This window comes from Phyllobates terribilis, unplaced genomic scaffold, assembly GCF_046119375.1.
Source record: "Phyllobates terribilis strain yellow unplaced genomic scaffold, ASM4611937v1 Scaffold_1__5_contigs__length_1240528914, whole genome shotgun sequence".
In the NCBI taxonomy this organism is placed as follows: Eukaryota; Metazoa; Chordata; class Amphibia; order Anura; family Dendrobatidae; genus Phyllobates; species Phyllobates terribilis.
The window spans coordinates 225,469,520-225,480,473 of NW_027362761.1; positions in this window are offsets into that span (position 1 = coordinate 225,469,520).

Consider the following 10,954-nt stretch of genomic DNA (forward strand, 5'->3'; position numbering starts at 1 on the left):
TGTCTTAGTCTACCACCCTACCCGTGCCCTCCATTCTGCTAATGACTTAAAACTAAAATCCACATTGATCTGAACCTTCCATTCCCGTCTCCAAGACTTCTCACGTGTTGCGCCAATTCTTTGGAATGCACTACCCAGGACAATTCGATTAATTCCCAATACCCACAGTTTTAAGCCTAAAACTGGCCTAAAAACGCATATTTAGACTAGCCTATCACTCCACCTCATTTATCTAACTATCCCCGTTTTGCCCATACAAAACTTTCTTCAAAATCATGACCCTCGTAAAATCTGTTCACACACCCTCCTTGCACTTAATAGTCCTCTGTGTCTTTACTTGTACACATACTGGCTGGTGACCGGTTCATGCAGTATTATGTGCATACCCTATTTAATATATTATGGCTGGACCGTATAATATAATCACATTTTACCATTTACCTTTCATATCTCCCCTATTTCCTTATAGATTGTGCTTGCGACCAGGGCCCTCACTCCTTTTGGTATCTGAGTTATGTGTTATTCTGTAATTTCTTTATTGTCTATACAAGTCCCCTCTAAAATTTTAGAGTGCTGCAGAATATGTTGGCACTATAAAAATAAAAATTATTATTAAAATTATTATCCCCTTTGAAAAGTAAGATTTTAATCAATATCTCACTGAACACAAGAACAATTTCCAACATTTTGACAAGACTGAGTTTCATAGAACATTTCAAGCAGAATGAGAACACCTTCGGGAACCAAAAGGGAAGAAAAAGAGACTGGCACTTAGGGGGCATCCAACAAGTTTGGGGCTGTACTAGTTCCTCTGACTATAATTGGCCACACTGAAAGGTGCCAGCCCCTCTGGTTATATTTTCAATGTGGCCAATTATAGCCAAACACTTATCATTATCAGGGGGGAGAGGGAGGCCTCCGAATCGCATACTACCTGGGGGGGGTTCGGGGAAGGGGGCACTGCAGTCAGTGGCACTTGCCTTAAACAGTGTAGTGCCATCCATTCCCCATAGGGGTTTGATTGGGTTCAGATCAGGAGACATACTTGGCCACTAAATCACTTTCATCTTGTTTGTCTTCAGAAATGCAACATTGGCCTCAGATTTGTATTTTTAATTATTCTCATATTGGAAAAGTGCAATTCTACTAGGGGCACGGAGTTATGGTAGCATCTTCTCTTTCAATATAGAGCAGTACATCCGTGAGTTCATTCATGATATCATCAATGAAATGTAGCTCCCTGACACCAGAACCACTAATGCAGCCCCACATACATTGATACCACCATATTTCACTGTAGGCACCATGAATTTTTCTTTGTACTCCTCACATTTGCAATGCCAGTTTTCAAGCCATCAGTTTCAAAAAAAATTATATTGGTCTCATCACTCCATAGTATAAAGTCCCTGTACTCAACATGAGATTTGGCAAATTGTAGTCAGGCTTTTTGTGCATAGGTTATAGAAGAGGCTTCATCCTCCATGGTCTACATCATTCCTCTGCAACGTATACCATATTGTGTCACGGGAAACACTCACCCCGCTTTGGCTTTCTACTTCTTTAGCTAACTGCAATGAACCTCCACGTCGATTTTCTTCAACCCTTCACATCAGAAGACGCTCCTGTTTAAGTGTTAATCTCTTTGGTTTGCCTTTATGTCTCTATGAGATGGTGGCAGTTCCATCTTTGTTACATTTTTGTATCACTTTTGTTACAGTACTCTGACTGATGAGTAATGCTTTGCAGATCTTCTTGTAGCCTTCACCTTTCTTATGTAAAGAAATTATTTTCTTTCTCAAGTCTTGTAACGGTTCTCTTCCATGTGGTGCCATTGCTGACCGTATGAAATGGGAAGGGATTTTCTTTAAGTAATGCACTTTTATAGTCAACTGTCTGCTGGACACTTGTTTAATGATTAATTAAACATATCTGTGGTTTAATTCTTGTTAATTAAAATTTTGCAGTTTAAACTTTAGCTTTGCTCCTGAGACTTTCATTGGGGTGTACTCATTTTTGCAACATCGTCTTGAATGAATTTGTCAGGAAAATCACTTTTTGGGCTTGCAAAATAACAATGTTTGCAATCAATGGCCCACACTTGTGGGAGCATTTGTAATATCATATGGTATCCTATAGAAAATGATGATTATGAAAGGAAACTAAAGGTTTTCTGACAAATCTGTTAGGGTGAACCCATTAATGCTAAGCACTGTATATTGTGCACTGTCCCTGATATGATTGGTGGAAAACAAATAAAGTCACGTAATTACAAATGGGTGCAGACTAGTTAGATATGTATCAGAAGAATCAATAGAATAATACCTAAAGTAGCTCAAATAAGGCATGTTTTCCAGCAATAGAAACAAAGTAAAGAAAATATAAAAACCATAAGATATAAAACTAGAAAAATATGACATAGATGTACTGGTGCATCTCACTAAATTAGAATATCATCAAAAAGTTTAATTTATTTCAGTTCTTCGATACAAAAAATGAAACTCGCATATTATATAGAGTCATTACAAGCACAGTGATTTATTTCAAGTGTTTATTTCTGTTAATGTTGCTAATTATGGCTTACAGCCAATGAAAACACAAAAGTCATTAGGTCAGTAGATTAAAATAATTAACAAAAAACACCTGCAAAGGCTTCTTAAGCGTTTAAAAAGGTCCCTCAGTCTGTTTCAGTAGGATCCACAATCATGGGAAGACTGCTGACTTGACAGATGTCCAGAAGGCAGTCATTGACACACTCCACAAGGTCCCAGAGTTCCAATTTTCATTTGTAAATCAAGGTCCCAGAGTCTGGAGGAAGAGTGGAGAGGCACACAATCCAAGCTGCTTGAGGTCTAGTGTGACGTTTCCACAATCAGTGATGGTTTGGGGAGCCATGTCATCTGCTGGTGTAGGTCCACTGTGTTTTATCAAGACTAAAGTCAGAGCAGCCATCTACCAGGACATTTTAGAGCACTTCATGCTTCCCTCTGCCGACAAGCTTTTTGGAGATGGAAATTTCATTCTCCAGCAGGACTTGGCACCTGTCCACACTGCCAAATTACCAATACCTGGTTTAAAAACAACAGCATCACTGTGGTTGACTGGCCAGCAAACTCGCCTGACCTTAACTATGGGGTGTTGTCAAGAGGAAGATGAGAGACACCAGACCCAACAATGCAGACGAGCTGAAGGCAGCTATCAAAGCAACCTGGGCTTCCATAACACTTCAGCAGTGCCACAGACTGATCGCCTCCATGCCACGCCGCATTGATGCAGTAATTGATGCAAAAGGAGCCCCGACCAAGTATTAAGTGCATTTACTGAAGATACATTTCAGTAGGCCAACATTTCGGATTTTAAAAACATTTTTCAAGTTGTAGTTATAAAGAATTCTAATTTAATGAGATATGACTTTTGTGTTTTCATTGGCTGTAAGCCATAATCATCAACATTAACAGAAATAAACACTTGAAATAGATCACTCTGTTTGTAATGACTCTATATAATATATGAGTTTCACTTTTTGTATTGAAGAACTGAAATAAATTAACTTTTTGATATTCTAATTTAGTGAGATTCACCTGTATATGACAAAGAACTTGAAATTCACTTACTATTGTAAAATGAGATCCTGTTTTAGATTAAAGCTATGTGGATCACAGGTATTTAAAGAAAAAATTCAAAATGCTTCTCTATTTAAAGAGTTTGCGTTTATGACCACTACCCCGCAACAGGGCCACAATCGTGTAATTAATAATTGCCATTGAAAAGAAATAAATCATGCTTTAAAGGAAATTAAATAGAAGAGTATAAATAGTTCCTGAAATCATTAACATAGCTGCTATTGATTTCCAAAAACCATTTAAGTACCTGTGTTGCCACATCATGATTCATATACAGTGCCTTGGCTGCTTCTCTAATTAGTGCTCTCCTTGCTTGGGATGTCCATTTAGGTGGACAGTCACGTCTTGGTATATTTGCAGTTGTGCCATTCCCCTTCCATTTTTGGATGATGGATTGAACTGTGCTCCATGAGATGTTCAGAGCATGGGCTATTTTTTTTATAATCTAGCCCAGCTTTATTTTTCTTCACAACTTAAATCCCTGACCTTTCTGGTGTGTTCCGTGGTTGTCATGATGCTGCTTGGTCCCTGATGTTCTCAAACAAACCTCTGAGGCCTTCACAGGACAGTTGTAGTTATACTGAGAATAAATTACACATATGTGGCCTCAATTTACTAATTATGCGACTTCTGGAGGCAATTGGTCACTCAAGATTTTATTTAAGGGGAACAGGGGGACTGAATACAAATGCACATCACAATTTTCAGATTTACATTTTTTAAATAATTAGAAAACCATGTATCATTTCCTTTTAACTTCTCAAACACTTGCTACTTTGTGTTGGTATATCATATAAAATTCCAAGAAAATAATTTTAAATTAGTGGGTGTAACATGAAAACATGTAGAAAAGTTCATCGGGTATGAATACTTTTTCAAAGCACTATATAGCACATAAAATCCCAATAATATATAATTACATTTGTGGGTATAACATGAAAAAATGTGGAAAAGTTCACGGGCTATGAATACTTTTTCAAGTCAAAAGTATGAAATATTGCATCTAACATATTTTAGGGCTTGCACAGTATGATGCCCCCCAAATGGTATGATGGTGCCCACAACCCCCTCACAATATAATGACCCCACACAATCTCCAAAAACACTAGTGCACGCCCTCATCATCTCCCGCCTTGACTACTGCGACCTCCTCCTCTGTGGCCTCCCTTCTAACACTCTTACATCCCTCCAGTCTATCCTAAACTCTGTTGGCCAACTAATCCACCAGTCACCCAGCTATTCCCCAGCCTCTTTTCTCTGCCAATCCCTTCACTGGCTCCCCATTGCCCAGAGACTCCAGTTCAAAACCCTAGCCATGTCATACAAAGCCATCCACGACCTGTCTCCTCCATACATCTGTGACCTAGTCTCCCGGTGCTTACCTGCATGCTACCTCCGATCCTCACAAGATCTCCTTCTATACTTCCCTGGAACTCCCTGTGCCAACGTATCAGACTCTTGCCTACAGTGGAAACCTTCAAAAGGAACCTGAAGACCTACCTCTTCCGACAAGCCTACAACCTGCAGTAACCCTTGTTCCACTTTACTGCTGCACGACCAGCTCTACCCTCACCTATTGTCAGGGGCGTACAAAGGAATCATGGGGCCCCATAGCAGAATTATGTAAATAATTGTCAGGGTCACAGAAGAGCAGATCTCACAACTTTCTTCCTTTACATAGTAATTTTCCTCCTGCTGAAGTCCTAGATTCCTCTTTCATTGCCCCCATAAAGTGTGATGCCAACAAAAGTGTTCCCCAAACACATTATGATACCCCCATGATGAATTCCTCCACATGCGCAGTATAATGACCCTACTGTACCCCACCTCAACTCCCAGGGCAAGTATGAAGTATGCTGACTCCAACACAGTATGATCCCCTAACTGTGGTCCCCTAGAGCTAGAGAGGATGGTACGTAAAGGAGGATGTTACACATAATAACAGATGAAACTATATAACTAAGGACAGCGCTATATACAATAAGTGAGTACACTATATACTAAGGGACTGTGCTGTACATAATACGGCTACATTCCTGTATCTGTGTGCAGTGTCGGTGTGCTGCCCTGTTTTACAGACGCATTGAGCATGTCCTATTCTAATCCTCAAAATCGGATCAGAACAGGACATTCTCTCACCGTCAAGGATCTCATTCTCAGATCCGTGATTTTTATGGATGTGTGAATGGATCTATAAAACTCTACTAGTCCGTGTGCCGTCCGATAAAAAAATCTGGCAGCACACGGACATTTCACACAAATGTGAGAATGCAGCCTAAGGGATTTTACAGATAACATTATCACTCCAAGTCATACAGTGCAGATACTGAATAATATTTGCATCCAGGTACTTACCGCTGACGTCTCATCTGATCAGAGACGGATCCTGCTGTTTCTTCTCTGTCTGGTCAGACCTTCATGTCGACATCTCCCAGTCACGACTCGTCTTGTCACGGTGATCAGTGCAGCCCTAAAAATAACAAGGTCACATATATTGTATATATTTTGGTGTCTCCCCCGCACTGCGCCCCTGAATACAGATATGTACCCGGCCCCCATTAATATACTATTAGCCACTTAGTAATCAAAATATAAAGTGATAAGCAGCACTTTACCCCCCATTAACTATAATTTCCACCGGTCAATAATATAAATTATTCAGTCTCTGTGACTCTACCCAATTAACTGTGAGGCTATGTGCACACGGAAAATATAGAAGGCTTTACAGTACAAGCAAAGTGAAACCCCCATAATTGCTCTCTCCCAGCACACCTATAATTGCTCTGTCCCAGCACCCCCATAATTGCTCTCTCCCAGCACCTCCATCATTGCTCTCTCCCAGCAACCCCACCATTGCTCTCTCCCAGCACCCCCATCATTGCTCTCTCCCAGCACCTCCATCATTGCTCTCTCCCAGCACCACCACCATTGCTCTCTCCCAGCACCCCATCATTGCTCTCTCCCAGCACCCCCATCATTGCTCTTCCCATCCTCACCATTGCTCTCTCCCAGCAGCCCATTATTGCTCTCTCCCACCATCCCCATCATTGCGCTCCCTAACCCCATCATTGCCCTCCCCAGCCCCATCATTGCTCTCTCCAGCCCTTTTATTGCTCTCCCCAGCCCCATCATTACTCTCCCTAGCCCCATCATTGCTCTCCCCAGCCCCATCATTGCTCTCTCCATCATTTCTCTCCCCAGCCCCATCATTGCTCTCCCCATCCCCATCATTGCTCTCCCCAGCCCCATCATTACTCTCCTCATCCCCTTTATTGCTCTCCCCATCACCATCATTGCTCTCCCCAGCCCCACCATCCCCATCATTTCTCTCCCCAGTCCCATCAGCCCCATCATTGCTCTGCCCAGCACCACTATCCCCATCATTGCTCTCCCTAGTCCCATCAGCCCCATCATTGCTCTCCCCAGCCCCATCATTGCTCTCCCCATCATTTCTCTCCCCATCCCCATCAGTGCTCTCCCCATCCCCATCAGTGCTCTCCCCAGCCCCATCATTGATCTTCCCAGCCCCATCATTGCTTTCCCCATCCCCATCATTGCTCTCCCCAGCCCCATCATTGCTCTCCCCAGCCCCACCATCCCCATCATTGCTCTCCCCAGCCCCATAAGCCCCATCATTGAGCTGTCCAGCCCCACCATCCCCATCATTGCTCTCCCCAGTCCCATCAGCCCCATCATTGCTCTCCCCAGCCCCATCATTGCTCTCTCCATCATTTCTCTCCCCAGCCCCATCATTGCTCTCCCCATCCCCATCATTGCTCTCCCCAGCCCCATCATTACTCTCCTCATCCCCTTGATTGCTCTCCCCATCACCATCATTGCTCTCCCCAGCCCCACCATCCCCATCATTGCTCTCCCCAGTCCCATCAGCCCCATCATTGAGCTGTCCAGCACCACTATCCCCATCATTGCTCTCCCTAGTCCCATCAGCCCCATCATTGCTCTCCCCAGCCCCATCATTGCTCTCCCCATCATTTCTCTCCCCAGCCCCACCATTGCTCTCCCCATCAGTGCTCTCCCCAGCCCCATCATTGATCTTCCCAGCCCCATCATTGCTTTCCCCATCCCCATCATTGCTCTCCCCAGCCCCATCATTGCTCTCCCCAGCCCCACCATCCCCATCATTGCTCTCCCCAGCCCCATAAGCCCCATCATTGAGCTGTCCAGCCCCACCATCTCCATCATTGCTCTCCCCAGTCCCATCAACCCCATCATTGCTCTCCCCAGCCCCATCATTGCTCTCCCCAACCCCATCAGCCCCATCATTGCTCTCCCCAGCCCCATAATTGCTCTCCTCATTGCCACCATCCCCATCATTGCTGTCCCCATCGCCACCATCCCCATAATTGCTCTCACCAGCCCCACCCTTCCCATCATTGCTCTCTCCAGCCCCATCATTGCTCTCCCCAGCCCACCATCCCCATCATTGCTCTCCCCAGCCCCATCATTGCTCTCCCAATTGCCACATCCCTATCATTGCTCTCCCCATCGCCACCATCCCCATCGCCACAATCCCCATCATTGCTCTCCCCAGCCCCACCGTCCCTATCATTGCTCTCCCCAGCCCCATCAGCCCGAACATTGCTCTCCCCACCACCACCATTCCCATCATTGTTCTCCCCCACCTCCCCTCATTCCCCTGTTCCTCTCCCCAGCGTTTCAGTTAAAAAAAAAATGCAACTTACCTCACAGCCCGCTCCCCTGCAGCATCCTTATTCCCGGCAACTTTCTCCCTGACCCAGGCGTGCCATTTTCTCCTGTCAGCAGCGGAGCTGGAGGGATCGCTCCCTGCCCTCAATATTAGCCGCCCGGAAAGGGCCCCCCTGACCCTCCAGGCCCCGATGCAGCTGTGCCGGCAGTATGTCCGCCCCTGGATTGCTATAGGGCCACCCCAGCTCATGGGCCCCATAGCAGTCACGTGGCCTGCCATCATTGGCGATACGCCACTGCCTACTGTATCCTCACCCATCCCTCTTGGTCAGGGTCCTCTTTCCTCCTGTACTAGTTGGTGACTTGCATTGTTTATGATTATTGTACTTGCCTTTTATTATTTTTACCCCTTTTCACATTTAAAGTGCAATGGAATAAATGGCGCTACAATAATAAATAATAATATGTAAATATCTGCAAGGGGCCAATTCTCATCTGCTTGTCTTAGTGTTGGAAAGGAAAATTGATGAAAGCAGCTGAGACTCTAGTCAACAACAGACCACAGTTATGCAACTCACATACTGGCATCTACTGTATGTGATCACCCACCCACACTTGGAATACAGGGGAATCGTGACAGTGTGGTCATTCCATACTGATATGATTAGCTATCTGCAGTCATATGTGAGTGACTGTAGAAATTAGTCTAGAGCCTGAAAAACCCCTTTAATAATATCATATTCCTAGGTTTCAGAGCTACCTTTGGGCTGGTTATGCACCAAGGTCCATGTGCTAATGGTATACAGTACAGACCAAAAGTTTGGACACACCTTCTCATTTAAAGATTTTTCTGTATTTTCATGACTATGAAAATTGTACATTCACACTGAAGGCATCAAAACTATGAATTAACACATGTGGAATTATATACTTAACAAAAAAGTGTGAAACAACTGAAAATATGTCTTATATTCTAGGTTCTTCAAAGTAGCCACCTTTTGCTTTGATGACTACTTTGCACACTCTTGGCATTCTCTTGATGAGCTTCAGAAGGTAGTCATCGGAAATGGTCTTCCAACAATCTTGAAGGAGTTCGCAGAGATGCTTAGCACTTGTTGGCCCTTTTGCCTTCACTCTGCGGTCCAGCTCACCCCAGACCATCTCGATTGGGTTCAGGTCTGGTGACTGTGGAGGCCAGGTCATCTGGCGTAGCACCCCATCACTCTCCTTCTTTGTCAAATAGCCCTTACACAGCCTGGAGGTGTGTTTGGGGTCATTGTCCTGTTGAAAAATAAATGATGGTCCAACTAAACGGAAACCGGATGGAATAGCATGCCGCTGCAAGATGCTGTGGTAGCCATGCGGGTTCAGTATGCCTTCAATTTTGAATAAATCCCCAACAGTGTCACCAGCAAAGCACCCCCACACCATCACACCTCCTCCTCCATGCTTCAAGGTGGGAACCAGGCATGTAGAGTCCATTTCACCTTTTCTGTGTCGCACAAAGACACGGTGGTTGGAACCAAAGATCTCAAATTTGGACTCATCAGACCAAAGCACAGATTTCCACTGGTCTAATGTCCATTTCTTGTGTTCTTTAGCCCAAACAAGTCTCTTCTGCTTGTTGCCTGTCCTTAGCAGTGGTTTCCTAGCAGCTATTTTACCATAAAGGCCTGCTGCACAAAGTCTCCTCTTAACAGTTGTTGTAGAGATGTGTCTGCTGCTAGAACTCTGTGTGGCATTGACCTGGTCTCTAATCTGAGCTGCTGTTAACCTGCTATTTCTGAGGCTGGTGACTGGGATAAACTTATCCTCAGAAGCAGAGGTGACTCTTGGTCTTCCTTTCCTGGGGCGGTCCTCATGTGAGCCAGTTTCTTTGTAGCACTTGATGGTTTTTGCAACTGCACTTGGGGACACTTTCAAAGTTTTCCCAATTTTTCGCACTGACTGACCTTCATTTCTTAAAGTAATGATGGCCACTCGTTTTTCTTTACTTAGCTGCTTTTTTCTTGCCATAATACAAATTCTAACAGTCTATTCAGTAGGATTATCAGCTGTGTATCCATCAGACTTCTGCACAACACAACTGATGGTCCCAACCCCATTTATAAGGCAAGAAATCCCACTTATTAAACCTGACAGGGCACACCTGTGAAGTGAAAACCATTTCCGGTGTCTACCTCTTGAAGCTCACCAAGAGAATGCCAAGAGTGTGCAAAGCAGTCATCAAAGCAAAAGGTGGCTACTTTGAAGAACCTAGAATATAAGACATATTTTCAGTTGTTTCACACTTTTTTGTTAAGTATATAATTCCACATGTGTTAATTCATAGTTTTGATGCCTTCAGTGTGAATGTACAATTTTCATAGTCATGAAAATACAGAAAAATCTTTAAATGAGAAGTTGTGTCCAAACTTTTGGTCTGGACTGTATGTGCAACCACCATTACTGTGTCCCAGCCCGGACACACTCACATAAATGTGTTCAGTTATAAGTGGCATATAAGAGTTTAAACTGTCATTGGACCAACCACTGAAAAAGCTATCCTGTAGAAGAATTCCTATTACAATGTGGTAGGGCTGATGTGTATAGCAGCTAGAGGTACAGCATTACAGAGGAGGAGGTGGGACTATAAGGAGGTCTCTGGTAGCTGGGATGTACTGCTC